The 15220-nt window shown below is 43.0% G+C and overlaps 1 long non-coding RNA gene across 2 annotated transcripts; it reads right to left on the minus strand.

Moving 5' to 3' along the window:
- Positions 1 to 2070: 2070 nt before the first annotated feature.
- On the minus strand, positions 2071 to 12767 carry LOC108351257 (uncharacterized). Of its 2 annotated transcripts, XR_015622461.1 has the most exons (3): positions 12165 to 12767; positions 3298 to 3424; positions 2071 to 2874 (listed from the first exon to the last, which is right to left on the minus strand). It is a non-coding gene; the product is annotated as an uncharacterized LOC108351257 (long non-coding RNA). The 2 variants fall into 2 exon arrangements; XR_015622462.1 differs by lacking the exons at positions 2071 to 2874; positions 3298 to 3424 and adding an exon at positions 11272 to 12037.
- Between the last annotated feature and the right edge of the window lie 2453 nt (positions 12768 to 15220).

The following is a 15220-nucleotide window of genomic DNA, read 5'->3' on the forward strand; positions in this document are numbered from 1 at the left end:
CTAGAACATCAACTCATCCAATGAACTGGAACCCAGAATGAAGATCAGAGTATCTGTGTATTAAATTGTGTGGGCACCTATGGGCACTTGATTTTTGACAAAGGAGCCAAAACCATCAAATGGAAAAAAGATAGCATTTTCAGCAATTGGTGCTGGTTCAACTGGAGGTCAACATGTAGAAGAATGCAGATCGATCCATGCTTATCACCCTGTACAAAGCTTAAGTCCAAGTGGATCAAGGACCTCCACATCAAACCAGATACACTCAAACTACTAGAAGAAAAACTAGGGAAGCATCTGGAACACATGGGCACTGGAAAAAATTTCCTGAACAAAACACCAATGGCTTATGCTCTAAGATCAAGAATCGACAAATGGGATCTCATAAAACTGCAAAGCTTCTGTAAGGCAAAGGACACTGTGGTTAGGACAAAACGGCAACCAACAGATTGGGAAAAGATCTTTACCAATCCTACAACAGATAGAGGCCTTATATCCAAAATATACAAAGAACTCAAGAAGTTAGACCGCAGGGAAACAAATAACCCTATTAAAAAATGGGGTTCAGAGCTAAACAAAGAATTCACAGCTGAGGAATGCCGAATGGCTGAGAAACACCTAAAGAAATGTTCAACATCTTTAGTCATAAGGGAAATGCAAATCAAAACAACCCTGAGATTTCACCTCACACCAGTGAGAATGGCTAAGATCAAAAACTCAGGTGACAGCAGATGCTGGCGAGGATGTGGAGAAAGAGGAACACTCCTCCATTGTTGGTGGGGTTGCAGACTGGTACAACCATTCTGGAAATCAGTCTGGAGGTTCCTCAGAAAATTGGACATTGAACTGCCTGAGGATCCAGCTATACCTCTCTTGGGCATATACCCAAAAGATGCCCCAACATATAAAAAAGACACGTGCTCTACTATGTTCATCGCAGCCTTATTTATAATAGCCAGAAGCTGGAAAGAACCCAGGTGCCCTTCAACAGAGGAATGGATACAGAAAATGTGGTACATCTACACAATGGAATATTACTCAGCTATCAAAAACAATGACTTTATGAAATTCGTAGGCAAATGGTTGGAACTGGAAAATATCATCCTGAGTGAGCTAACCCAATCACAGAAAAACACACATGGTATGCACTCATTGATAAGTGGCTATTAGCCCAAATGCTTGAATTACCCTAGATGCCTAGAACAAATGAAACTCAAGACGGATGATCAAAATGCGAATGCTTCACTCCTTCTTTAAAAGGGGAACAAGAATACCCTTGGCAGGGAATAGAGAGGCAAAGATTAAAACAGAGACTGAAGGAACACCCATTCAGAGCCTGCCCCACATGTGGCCCATACATATACAGCCATCCAATTAGACAAGATGGATGAAGCAAAGAAGTGCAGGCCGACAGGAGCCGGATGTAGATCTCTCCCGAGAGACACAGCCAGAATACAGCAAACACAGAGGCGTATGCCAGCAGGAAACCACTGAACTGAGAACAGGACCCCCGTTGAAGGAATCAGAGAAAGAACTGGAAGAGCTTGAAGGGGCTCGAGACCCCATATGTACAACAATGCCAAGCAACCAGAGCTTCCAGGGACTAAGCCACTACCTAAAGACTAAACATGGACTGACCCTGGACTCTGACCTCATAGGTAGCAATAAATATCCTAGTAAGAGCACCAGTGGAAGGGGAAGCCCTGGGTCCTGCTAAGACTGAACCCCCAGTGAACTAGATTGTTGGGGGGAGGGCGGCAAGGGGGGAAGGATGGGGAGGGGAACGCCCATAAAGAAGGGGAGGGGGGATGGGAATGTTTGCCCGGAAACCGGGAAAGGGAATAACACTCGAAATGTATATAAGAAATACTCAAGTTAATAAAAAAAAAAAACCCAAAAAAACAAAAAATAAATAAATAAATTGTGTGTGGGGGGGGGGGACTTTAAGTAACTTCTCCCAAAAACATAACGTTTTTTTTCTATTGCTGAAGCTCACAAACCATGTGCTATTCTTAAAGTTTGTACCTTTGCCACTGACATAAGTTGCACATGTCTTCAAGTCACATTATAGGGTTTTTAAAAATTAGTTATTTATTTACTTACATGAGTAACACTGTAGCTGTCTTCAGAGACACCAGAAGAAGACATGGGATCCCATTACAGATGGTTGTGAGCCACCATGTGGTTACTGGGAATTGAACTCAGTTTTAACTGCTGAGCCATCTCTCCAGCCCCACATTATAGTTTTTAAAACTATCTCAAAACATCATTTATGCCTATCACTCTCTTAAAATGACTCGTAATGCTTATTAATTCAATCAGTATTATTAAAATATAGTTGTGCTGGGCAGGGGTGGGGCACAACTTTACTCCCAGCATCCAGGAGACAGAAGCAGGCAGATCCCTGAGTTCGAGGAATCTACAGAGTGAGTTCCAGGACAGTCAGGGCTACACAGAGAAACCTTGTCTTGGAAACAAAAAATCTAGTTGTAATCAATAAAAGATAGCATATATCTATAGGCTGTGAATTTAGTGATTTTCATAAGTATAGCACTCTACAGTTGATTCCAATTGTTTAAAGTTAAAACATCACTCTGAGGAGTCTAGAGTTTACAAAATTGCCCGATGCACACAACACACGAAATAGAACAGGAACCTGTAGTCAGGATCGATAACAACCCCCTCCCCACCACGGTAGGAATTTGTATGTGACTCCATTCTAGCCAAGGAGATGTGAATAGTCTGCTAGAGAGGGGACTTCTGGAAAGGTTTCTTCCCTCAGGAGAGCACCAGGAAGAGCAGGGTTCTGTCCCTCTGCAGGCAGCTGTAACCCGATGCAGGGCCTGGACCTTCTACAGCAGGCTTGCAGCCAACCTGAGAATGACATCAACACAGAGAGCATCTTAGGCATCAGCAGATGGCATGATGGGTAACAGTGAGGGCCAGCTCCCTGTCCTATCTAGTTTGGATTATGGTTTCAGGATTGCCCTGAGCTGCTATACTTAGACCTTAGAGAAAAGGCCTCTCTGGGAGGTTAACCCTTTAACTGGGGCGGGAGAGAGCAGGGTGATCACAGAGTTAGAGGAAACATGGGCCTGCAAAGTCCTTGTAGAGTAAAGGACTTCAATCTGTTTAAAGCCCTCCCCCCCCCCTTTTTTTTTTAAAGTTTGGCAGGCATGGTAGTGTGCACCTTTAATCGAAGCAAAGGCAGGTAGATCTCTGTGAGTTCAAGGCCAGCCTCATCTCACTGGAATGAAGTGGAACATGAAATAAGATAAGAAAAAGATCATACAGCACCTTCTGAGAAGTGTAGCCTTAATTCCAATGTCATGGGAAGTTACTGGAGAACTTTAAGGAGGTGAAGTATGATCCAAGGCATGATATGGTCCGTGACTCATTCTGGCTGTTCTGTGTGGAGTTTACGCTGGAGAGGGGAAATATAACAGTGGGGGAAACACAAATGAGTATTGCAGGAATCCAGATAAGCCACAAGACATGTTCCCATAATCCACTGGGTGTGTATCTCCAAATTTTATCTATGCAAAAGGCCCTCAAGAGACACTGCCTAGGTGCCAGGAACTGAGCTGGGAACGCCTACCAAACTGTATTAAAATCAGCTTCCTTCTCATCTGCTTCCACCATCTTTCTTCAGATGCCACCCATGATATATGGTTCTTAACATGGATGAAGAAAGGCAGGAATACAAAGAGAAATTGTATTCTGTAGAAACAGCAACAGGAGAATGTTCAGTAAGACTTCAGCCAGCTATAATGGCACATACCTGTAATCCCAGAGCTCTGGAGTTAGAAGAAGCCAGCAAATCATATATTAGAGGCCAGTCTGAGCTACTAGGCAGATACTTAAAAATATATGTGGTTTTTTTGTTTTTCAAGACAGAGTTTTTCTATGTGACAGAGCCTTAGCTGTCCTGGACTCCATTTGTAGACCAGACTGGCGTCGAACTCATAGAGATCTGCCTGTCTCTGCCTCCCAAGTGCTGGGATTAAAAGTATGCACCACCACACCCAGCTTAAATAATTTTTTAAAAAAGAACAAAACACCAGAGCACTAGGGAGACAGATGCAGGCAGATCTTTGTTCTAGGACAGCCCTGTCTTGAAGAAAGAAAAAGAAAGAAAGAAAGAGAGAGAGAGAGAGAGAGAGAGAGAGAGAGAGAGAGAGAGAGAGAGAGAGAGAGGGAGGGAGAGAGAGGAAGGGGGAGGCGGGGGGAGGGAAGGGAAGGGAAGGGAAGGGAAGGGAAGGGAAGGGAAGGGAAGGGAAGGGAAGGGAAGGGAAGGGAAGGAGAACATGAGACTGGTCACACCCTCTGCCAGGTCCTCCACGGGGATCAGGTTCTCTTCCCTGAACAGTCTGCCCCTGTTTCAGAACATCGGAACTCCAGGAATGTTTTTTAAATACTCAGAAAAGACAACTGTGTGTCTAGTTGTTTACAAACCTCTGAGATTAAGATTTTCTCCTTGACAGAAAGAAGAAACTGATGGCATTTTCTGAGGTCGACCAAGGCAAAGGCCCAAATCTACAGCGATCTCATCTGACGTGTGGACACTTTAAGAATCAGGAGATTTGGTTTCAGTCTGGGTCTTGGCCCTTTGAGGTTTAATTAATGTGCTCAACCAAAAACTTATCTACACCTCTCCTGAATTAGACTAGAAGGACTCTATAGAGAGCATAATAGCTCCTTTTGTAACACTAGAAATTCTTTTCTAAAGGCTAAATATGATAGTGTTTTGAGTGGGCATCGGACCTGGCAATAAGTTTTAAACGCATCTACATAAACCCCTTTTACACAACTCTGGCTGAGTAGCCAACTCTGGCTGTTCTCATGGGTTACCTAGAATGTCAAATGTGGATTCCCTGCTCCCACCCCAGCCACTCCAAACCTCTCATAAGAAAATAAAAACTATATTACCTTACTATAATAAAAGAAATTATTATGACAGTTTAAACTAATTTTGCCAAGATATTGGACACAGCAAGGCTTTCAAGATGCCAAATACATGTTGGCAAATCTTTTGATGAAGACATGGTTCTGATTAAAAATATAAAATATGGCCAGTGAGCTAACTCCATGGGTAAAAACACTTGCCACCAAGTCTGACCCTCTGAGTTCAATGCCTGGGACCCACATGGTAGAGGACAGAAGCAATACCCACAAGGAGAGTAGAGAGGAATGACTTGACCCTACATGTCTGCCGTGTGGCATATTTACAGCACACATATGCACATAATACATGCCAATAAACACCAACAAAATCATTTCAATGCATGTTAAAGAGAATTTTAAATATAAAAATATAGAAACAAGACCCTACAGTGTGAGAGCTATGGTTTACCTTATAAAAATCTTAGATTTACTAGGGAAAGGGCATTTAAAGCTGTCTGGCAGTGAGCATCGATAGGTGGCGTTCACCTTTCATCACAGCACTTGGGAGGCAAAGGCAGGTGGGTCTCAGTGAGTTTGAGGCCGTCTGGTTACAAATTGAGTTTCAGGACATCCAGAAATACACAAAGAATCCCTGTCTCGGGGGAAAAAAAAGAATAATTTATGAACTATTTATAAGATTGAAGCATGCATGCGGCACGAGAGTAATCACGCCTTCTCTTGCAAACGGCCAATTTCACTGTACTTCAGGTACTGTTCTACGGAACCGCAGTGCTCTTTGTATGTAGGCACAGCCTTAGCTCTATGTAGGCACAGCCTTAGCTCTATGTAGGCACAGCCTTAGCTCTATGTAGGCACAGCCTTAGGCACTTGGAAGAATCTGATTTGTCTTTCCTGATTTAATATGGAGTAAAACAGCAGTAAACCCACCAAGTTTAGCTGGATAAGATCTCTCATCACTTCACAAATACTACCCATAGCTAACACCTTCCTAGGGCACTTGGGTACCATTTTTTTTTCCGAGACTGGCTTGTTTTATTTTTTTTTAATTTTTAATTAGATACATTTCTTTACTTACATTTCAAATGTTATTCCATTTCCTAGTTTCCTGTGCATAATCCCCCATCCTCTTCCCCCTCCCCCTCCCCCTCCCCCTCCCCCCTTCCTCTCCCCCTTTCCCTTCCCCTCCCCCTCCCCCTCCCCCTCCCCCTTCCTCTCCCCCTTTCCCTTCCCCTCCCCCTCCCCCATATGGGTATCCCCCCCCTACAGCCCCCTTACTGCCCCCCCCATATTCCCATGCACTGGGGGTCCAACCTTGGCAGGACCAAGGGCTTCCCCTTCCACTGGAGCCCCAAAAAGGCTATTCTCTACTACTTATGCAGTTGGAGCCCTGGGTCAGTCCATGTATAGTCTTTGGGTACCATTTTTATTTTGAGTGTTTTAATGCAATCCATGCCCTTTGCAAAGGTCTACAGTTACAGTCTGGGACAAATACCCTCTTTTTAAGACTTCTATACTAAAAACATTATTCATCCCCAGACATAAATAATAGGCTTATAGTGTATGAGCCAGTGAAGGCAAGCGCATCTTCATGATAAAACGTGTGCTTACTGGACTGTGCTTCCCATTTCTCCAAGGCTACCTGGAAACTTTTCAATTTCTACTTGCAAGATCTTACCAAGATTGGTCAGGGAGATAAGGCTACCTCATACACAGTTACAGCTGCGATCCATGGCCAAATTCTCATCTGTTTCACTACTTTAGATGCAGGAACCATTTTGTGCAATGCTCTTTTTTTTTTTTTTTTTTTTTGGTTCTTTTTTTCGGAGCTGGGGACCGAACCCAGGGCCTTGCGCTTCCTAAGTAAGCGCTCTACCACTGAGCTAAATCCCCAGCCCCTTGTGCAATGCTCTTGATTAATATTATTTACTGTAATTTCCCACCTGTTTTTTAAAGACAGCTTTCTTTATACTCAACCAATCATCTCTTTAAAGTACATGTGACCTCAACCCTTTAAAATAAATATCACCTCAACTTCAACTCTGAAGTGGCAAGCAGCTGCAGGCCGATTCCTTCTGAGACAATCAGTTTAAATCCAGCCAGGAGGGCAGAGAGACCTTTCAGAATCATGGCTTTCTAACCACTGCCAAAATCTCAGGGTAGGAAAACACTCCTATAAGAGCTAAGCACGCCCAGAATACAGCTCAGTGCAAAGCACTTGCCTGATACATTCAAGGTCCTGGTGTGACTGCCTGCACTCTGAAAACAGGTTAGGCTAGAACGAGAGGTGGGCTAGAACGAGAGGTGGACTAGAACGAGAGGTGGGCTAGCACCAGGCAAAGGCACGGTCCTCCCTGCTTGCCCTCACATTTATCACAGACAACCCTGAGTCTGAACTCTCATGAGATGCTTCCTGCCTTAAGCCTGACATTTATTAACATTTCTTGCACATACGTGGCCAGCAATTTCACTTTACTTAACTTGCATTCTTGGCAAAATTTCTAACTTAAATGTAACACTGAGAACACATCTAAATATTTGGACCCATTCCTAGTGAAAACAAGAGGGACAGACATTTAGCAGAGGTCTCTGTGCCGGCGTGTCTAGGGTCGGTGGGTGGTTTTGCTCTTTTGTTTTTCTTTCAGGCAGGTCTGCTTTCCACACTCGACGCCATCGGTTTAAGCAGGCAGTACAAGCCAGCTTGGTCGTCCATTGGTTTAAGCAGGCAGTACAAGCCAGCTTGGTCGTCCATTGGTTTAAGCAGGCAGTACAAGCCAGCTTGGTCGTCTAGTCCTGTCTACATTACATTTTGCCTTTTCCCAAATCCTTGGCTCATTACAAGCACAGCTTTATCAGGGAGAGAGAAAATATTTGCTTTTATGCCCTTTAATCCAACTTCTTTACCAACTCTAATGTCGCCTCCCACTGGGCTTAGTTTCATTACTATTGATGAATGAATCAATCATTCAACAAAGATGCAGTCTGTTTCCATTTGTAAAGACAATTGCATCTAATCTACCTGGCAGGAGTTATTACAATGTGTCAAATAGAAAGGTGACAAAGAAATAAGGGACACGGAGTTTCAGGAGGAGACGAGATGGGTCATGTTGCTGAGATCTCTCAGTCTGTCCGCTACCCCAAACTGTGTTCATTAGGAATTCAATGCTCTTTGCGTTGACCAGCTCTAAGTAGCTGATTTAAGACAACAAAAAATTTTAGTAGCTGATTTAAGACAAAATTTTCCTTTAACATTAAGGTGACCTATTGGCAGACTCTATTTTGGGATGGTACATCATCCATCTTTAATAACCCACTGGTTTATATAAAACTGAATCATTGATTTTTTTTAAGGTTTACTAAACAACAAGAGAGAGTCACAAAGACAGATGGTTTACAAATAGGCATTAATACCAGAGTCTCAATGATTTACTCAAATCTACTAAATATCCCATTTTCTCTAATAATAAATGATCATGTAATATAATTTTTATTCACTCTTTAAAAGTTATACCAATGAAATATGTCAAAATAGTCTTCCATGATCAGCCATCAAGTTAATCCCACCACTACCACAGTGCCACTAAAGTCTAGAATGGGAAGGAAAATAAAACACTACTTCTAGTTACAACTGGCACATAAGTGAACATACAGACAGTGTTCCTCTCAAGTTCCAGCCAGGTTATTGGAATTATTGATACCTCTGTCGAGAGAATAAAAAATATCACAATGAATTGTGTAGTCAGGGCCTTATTTCTCAGACAATAAATATGACATCCAAACTCTCTTAATGTATAAAGAACTATAATTCCATCTTCTTACCAGTCCTCATACTGGATCAGAAAGGGCCAAAAATGAGTTTACAAGTAATGTCCTGTATGAAATTAGTCAACATAATGGCTGCTAACCAGAGAGCTATGGACTTGCTTTGGAGCCTGTGTTTCTTTCTCACCCTATCAAATAGGGCAAGCAATCGCCAAAAGCATTTCCCACAGGAAACCACAAACCCCAATGCCCCTGGTGCCACCTGCAGTCCTGCTGTACAATGGTTTGCCCACCCCAATTCTTTTTAATTCTCTAGAGCCAACGGGTACACAACTGCACCAAACCACTGAGTTTCACAATGTAACTTGAGACAAACTGAATCTGAAAGGCTATTTTATGGGTGTTTTGCCTCCACTCTTGCAGGTAATACAATCCACAGTACACCCACTGGCTCGCAGCTCTGACTCTCCTAATCCCCATTACCGTCGTTCCTTTGGTTCATTTCTCAAAGGAAGTATGGCTGAGAGGACCAGCCAGGAAAATCCGTCTTTCTTAACCATTGTGTTGGCCATAAGGGACCTGAAGGAAGATTAAATCAGCCTGTAATTTTATTTGTGAATTTTGCTTCTATCTTCACCAGAAAAGAATGGCACTCTTGTTTTAAATATATTTTATTCATTTTAAGGAATTGCTTAAATCGAAGTCTTCATTGTTTGGAAGCGTTTCATGATGTATAACGAAAAGTAGGGTGGGCTCATATCATAGCATTTGCCAAATGAAATCTTCTGACTGCAAATTTTGCCACTACATAGTATGAAAACTCAAAATCTAGAAAGTAACATTTAGGCTGTATCCCTTAGCCCTTTACTTAGCTGGCTAACACTGAAAGTTTGCACTTGACATCGGTTTTGATCTTAATCAGAAGGAGGGGGGAAACGCAGTCAGAAGCTGAAATACTCCAGGGCTATCTGCACGTGATCTATAATCAAGATGATAAAAGGCCACATGTGAAATCTGCCGAGGACATCGTTGTTATGAGCATTCCACGAGGGCCATTTCATTTTCTCTGTGAGTAACTTCCAGTAGGAAGAGAGTGACTATCTATCTGAACATATTGGCAGCCATGTCTGTCCGTTCTGTGGCAGCTAAGTGATGGGACAGGGACTCCAGCCTCAGCAGATAATCTGAAAAGGGGGGCCTACATCACTGCGTTCATGTTACCTCACTCAGATGCATCTGCAGAAACAAAACTCCCAGCTCTATCCAGCCTTCCAGTTCAGTCATATATTTTTCTATTTGAACTGGGCTGAGGCTGATTTAGAACGGACATGCCTTTTGGAACACCCTGAGGCCTTTCACTTCTTGAAGGATATGCTAAGGCTTGGAATCTACCCAAACCTCCTTGAAGCACCCTCTGCAAAGTTTAATCTAATTTAAAAGAACTTTTTCTTCAGCTGCAAATGCTCTCTCTTATTTCTCCTTGTTTTTTTCAGTGCGCACATGGACAGACTTTTGTGTTTCTAAACATGTGGATGCTGAAGCAATTCAGAAAGAAACAAAAACCAGTGCATATTTCTTCACTCCAGTCATCTTAAGGGTAGTGGCAGAAAAGCATAATTCTAAAACCTCTTGGCTCTCACATGGTGCAAATCATTTCCCAATATGCAAAGGATCAAGTGGCAATAGAGTCACAGTTCAGGTCAAATGTCCCTTTAATATGCGTGATTCTTTAAAGCCAGAGGCCTGACATCTCCATTTATCTTCTACAGTGTTTACATTTATATCTTCACAAATAAAAGTAACATTAGATTACGCATTTGCCCAAATACGTGTTCATGTGGATAAGTATAATTATATCTGTGTAGAACTTGTTATAGGTTCAGGTTTTGATACATTTCAAAGCATTTATCTCTATAAGGAATACATGAGTATAATATAGAATTTCATAAGCAAACAGAAAAGAAGTGTCAAATTCTTCCTCAACATATATGATGATTGGCTATAAATTGATCAGCTTTTCTAAACCAAAAATTCAAACATTTACAGTCTTTGGTTGACCTGGATTCCTTTGGAAAAAAAAATGAAGATACTGGAGGGGAAAAAAATGCAATGTTTAAAGAAGGGACACAAAATGTTTCTTCTAGCAAAAACAATGATGTCATAGTGCATGAGCCTTATCCTTAAAGTTAGCCTCTCTCTCTCTCTCTCTCTCTCTCTCTCTCTCTCTCTCTCTCTCTCTCTCTCTCTCTCTCTCTCTCCAAACCCCTCCCTCCCTCTGTCCTCCTTCACTTCTTTCCTCTCCCCTTTACAAGAACCTTTCAGCTAAGAATCTTGCTTTAAGTAACACAGAGAAGGAAAAGTCCTTGAAATCAGAGACGTGTTTTATACGTTGAAATGAGCTATTCATCCCTAGTGATCATTAGAAGATGTCACCAGAGAAGAAATGTACCCCAAGAGGGCCTTGCAAAACTCCAACTCTGGGAATTCTGTACTATCTGTAGACTTTCTATCCTCTCAGCAGCCTCAAAAAACATTTATCGGGCACCATTATACCCAGCACTTTGTTAACATCAGCAAGGCATTAAATCTTCAAAGTAGTTTCTCATTCTATACTTAGGTTGACACGTTTAGGTGGGGCCTTAAATCTCTATTCAGCTCACAGCCTTAGTACCCGGCTAAGTAATTTGTCATCTAAGGCACCTTGAAGAGGGCTTTATTTTCACCAATGGAATTCTACCATGTGTGACGCTATCTATGTAAGAGTCCAAATCATAAAGACTATAGATGGCAAATCTAAATACTACAGATTAAATATCATTCCAGGATTGGGTTGCCAGAATTTGACTTCTAGATTCTACAGTTATCTAGAGCTTTAAGAAATAAATTTAAGTTTTGACTATCCTTCAAAAAAAAGAAACACTAATCAAACCATAGTTCCCGATAAAATAATGTTTCTTTCATTGTTCTAAACAAAAGGAGGAATGAATCTACCTTTACTGAAAACTCTAGCATCATGAGACTTTTCCCAGGCAGCTTTGTGACAACCCAAGGAGGCTTCCAGGATGTTATAATTATAGCTAATATTCATATATGTGTATTGTGTTGAGCATTTTATATTCAATACTCCGGCTTATTTTAGGCTTCCCTGCAGTATATCATAATCCCTATTTTCCCAAGGAGGAAATCAAGGCTTGTAGTATTTAGGTAGTTTTCCCCAGGCCGCACAGTTTGCAAGTATGTGCAAGAGGCAGATCTGTGTGCGCCATTCTGCTTCCTGGATCAGTATCAGTTCTGTGATGGGGCTGTGAGGGAACTCGCCATCACCGTGAAGACTGAGGCGATGAGGACCCATAATGCTGTCTGGGGAAGATTCCTTAGTACAGAGGAGGAAAAGGAAAAAAGGAAAAAAAAAATCAGGGTTGAAGGGAACAGTCGCAGCTGTTGAGTTAAGGAGAAAAGCTCCCCCTGGAGGGGCTCTGGCTCTATTTCCTCCCACCTACCGAGAGCTCGATCCCACTCAGGGCGCGATGATTGACAGGCGACTTGAGCCACCGATGAAGGACCGCGTGGGGCTCGGAGCAAGCATCAACTTCTCGGCTTTGCTTCTCCCATTACCTCCCCCGCCCTCCCCCGACCCCACCCGGCACCCGCTGGAAGCTTCCACCGCCAGTGCCGGGAGGCCCGGAGGCAGGCTGAGGCCGCTGACTGATGAGGGCAGACGGGCGGGAGGGTGCTGAGTGAGGCCGGGGCTTTCCTGCCTCTTCGCCCCGGGACCCAGGCAGCTGCCCCGGCCTGTGTGGCCTGGTCAGAAGGGACGCTCAGGCCCAAGGCTTGCCCTGGGGTTCTAGAACCTTCACCCAAGCAAAGGAGTGTGGTAGAGGTGAGGCCTGGGCCTACGCCATGGCCACGGGGGCTAGGACGAAGGTAGTAAAGCTCGGGGTCTCCTCCCAACCGGGGATTGACCCTGAAGACGGATTTCACCGTGTGGCAGCAGGGGACAGCCCACGAAGGCTGATGGGCTGCAGCAGAAGAGCAGGCCCTAGGGCCGGGCGCAGGCCTCAGGCGCCCAGCCGCCCTGCTCGCCGCCTCCTCCGGCTCCGAATGCTTGCCAGCCTAGGCCCCAGCCTCCCCCAACCCCTCCCGCGAACTGGGCTCCGCTTTCCCTCCATCAACTCCAGGCCGAATTCAATCCGAGAGGGCTCCTTTGAGCTTTTGTGTTTGCTGGGGGAGATGTGGGCGCAGGAGGGATCGCGTTACAACTTTCATTTCCTGAAATGTTTGAGGGAACATCCAGGGTTTTTATCCCCACATCAGGCCCGGCCATGGGCTCGTGTTTCAGGCCTTGTCACTCAGCTGTCACCAAACAAACGAGGCTCTCAGAGCCCAGGAGAGGGAGAGCTACCTGCTATTCATGACCCCTGGAGCAGGTGATCGCTCATGGGAAAAACAGGTAGAATTAATCATAGGGCTGGTCTCTGCTTCCTCTCCTTTTTGGCAGAGCTGGCCACCGTGTGAAACCTATCAGAAATCAATTTAACTCTTTCTTGTCCCCCTCGGGAACAGAAAATATTTTTCAGAAAACTCAACACAAATCCACTGTCAATTACAGAATGAGGGTGTGAGGTGACATTTTGCATTCCACCCTACTTGGGCAGTTTTGTTTTGTTTTGTTTTTTAGCTTCTAGTGTTCCCTGGATTGGGGATAGAATGTCATCTATTAGAAGTCCCACCTATTTAGAAGTCAAGGCTATAACCCCTAACCTCTAGCATCTCCCTCCTGTCTACCTGGATGCTATTACTCGCTCGCTCCTAGTAAACGGGAACCTTCGAGAGAGTTCTAACAAAATTCTGTGAGTTAAGTATTTATTTCCCTGTTCCCTGTTCTTCCCTCAGCCACCCCCTGAAAGCAGATCAACTATTATGTGCTACACCCCTAAAGGAAAGCGACTCTCTCTCTCCCTCCCATTCACTTTGTGATTTGATTCTTGCTGGAGCTAAACCAAGGCAGAAAGTCCACATTCTTGTACTCTTTGCAGATATAATTTTTTGCGTCAACATTTGTACTATGAATTTTAAACTATACTGTTTTATGTTTTGTTATGTCTTTCTTTTTCCTATACCTTTTTCCTCTCCCTAGAGGGAAATTTTTTAGAAAGGGAAATAGAAGTGCATTGAGCTTTGTTGCTAAGATATATTAATATTGGAAGAGGGGGCAGTTTAGAAACTTTAAAACAGACTAGTTTTTTTTTAAGTAGAAATATGATAAGTGGCCTGTTACTACCATTCTGTCTGTTAGTTCTTCCACTAAAAGATTTTTTTTTTTTTTTTGGTGTGGGAAACCAGGAGATATACTGCACGTAAAATAATCCTTCTAGCCTTTTTTATGAAGATTTTTGTCTGTTTATTTTGAAAACAGCCAATGGTTCCAGATTCCCAGAACTGATTTTCTTAGATTAGTGATTTGTACTTAGAGCCCTGAGCAATATTATTCTTCAATTAAAATTTTAAAAAAAGCCTTGACTTTAGGGGAAGTGTGTCATGTTTATATAGCATGAGCGATGCACAGAAGACATTCACCACACATATCTGAAAGCAGACAAGGGTCCAATTGTTTAAATGTTCCTTTAACCCCATAGACGCTAGCTATCATGTGCTGACACTCTATGTCAGTCAACCTAAAAAAAAAAAAAAAAAAAAAAAAAAGACTGCCTACTTCCACCTTTAAAGCATTCTAAATTCAGCCCTAGCTCTGTCTTCCTTGTGCTAACTAGGCTCATATCTTAAGAGGTTCCAATTAACTTTGCAAACAAAATATCACAGGGGATTTGGTCAAAATGAGTGTCCTCTACCAACGCTGTAAGCTTCTGTTCCCCTCCATCCCATACCAGTCCCCACCACTACCACACACAAGAAGCAGCACAAGCTAAGGGGAGCATCACCACATACAGATGCTTACAGTAACACAATATTTGTGTCAGTGCCAAACCAACCGATGTCATAATTCTGTTGGCTTGTTTTGTTCTGTTCTTGGGTGAGACAGGGGTCACAACCCCATTGTCTCTCCCCTGGTATTTAAACCACTTGGATGATTCTAGAGTCAAATTGGAAATTTTTGAATAGCAGGGAAAGCCTTGCCTGAGGGCAAAAGGGAAAAAGAGAGGGTGTGGGGGTGGGCAGTGGAGTTTGTAAAATACTTAATGTCAATAAAAGTACACCTAAAAAAGTCAACCTCACAGGTATGCTGCCTGGGACATTTAGATTATCAAGGACATTGACTTTCTCCATGAGATGTATTCTTTATGAATCTCAAGACGCTTTACGTGTCAGTAAAAATGTATAGTCTGGGACTCTTACTTAAATTCTACAGGACACAGCAGGTCAAATCCTGAAGTCACCATCAATCCCCCACTTCCCCCTCAGAAGTTGTTTCTATTATGAATGAGTCATGGCATTTTAAAAGTCATAGTCCATTTAAAGTCCCAAATTAAACCAATTTACGTGGCATATTAAAGTAAATTTGGCCATCAGTCCACCCATGTTCCAGTTTGAGTCTACC

The sequence above is a fragment of the Rattus norvegicus genome, chromosome 6 (assembly GCF_021556685.1).
Source record: "Rattus norvegicus strain SHRSP/BbbUtx chromosome 6, alternate assembly SHRSP_T2T, whole genome shotgun sequence".
NCBI classification, from domain to species: domain Eukaryota; kingdom Metazoa; phylum Chordata; class Mammalia; order Rodentia; family Muridae; genus Rattus; species Rattus norvegicus.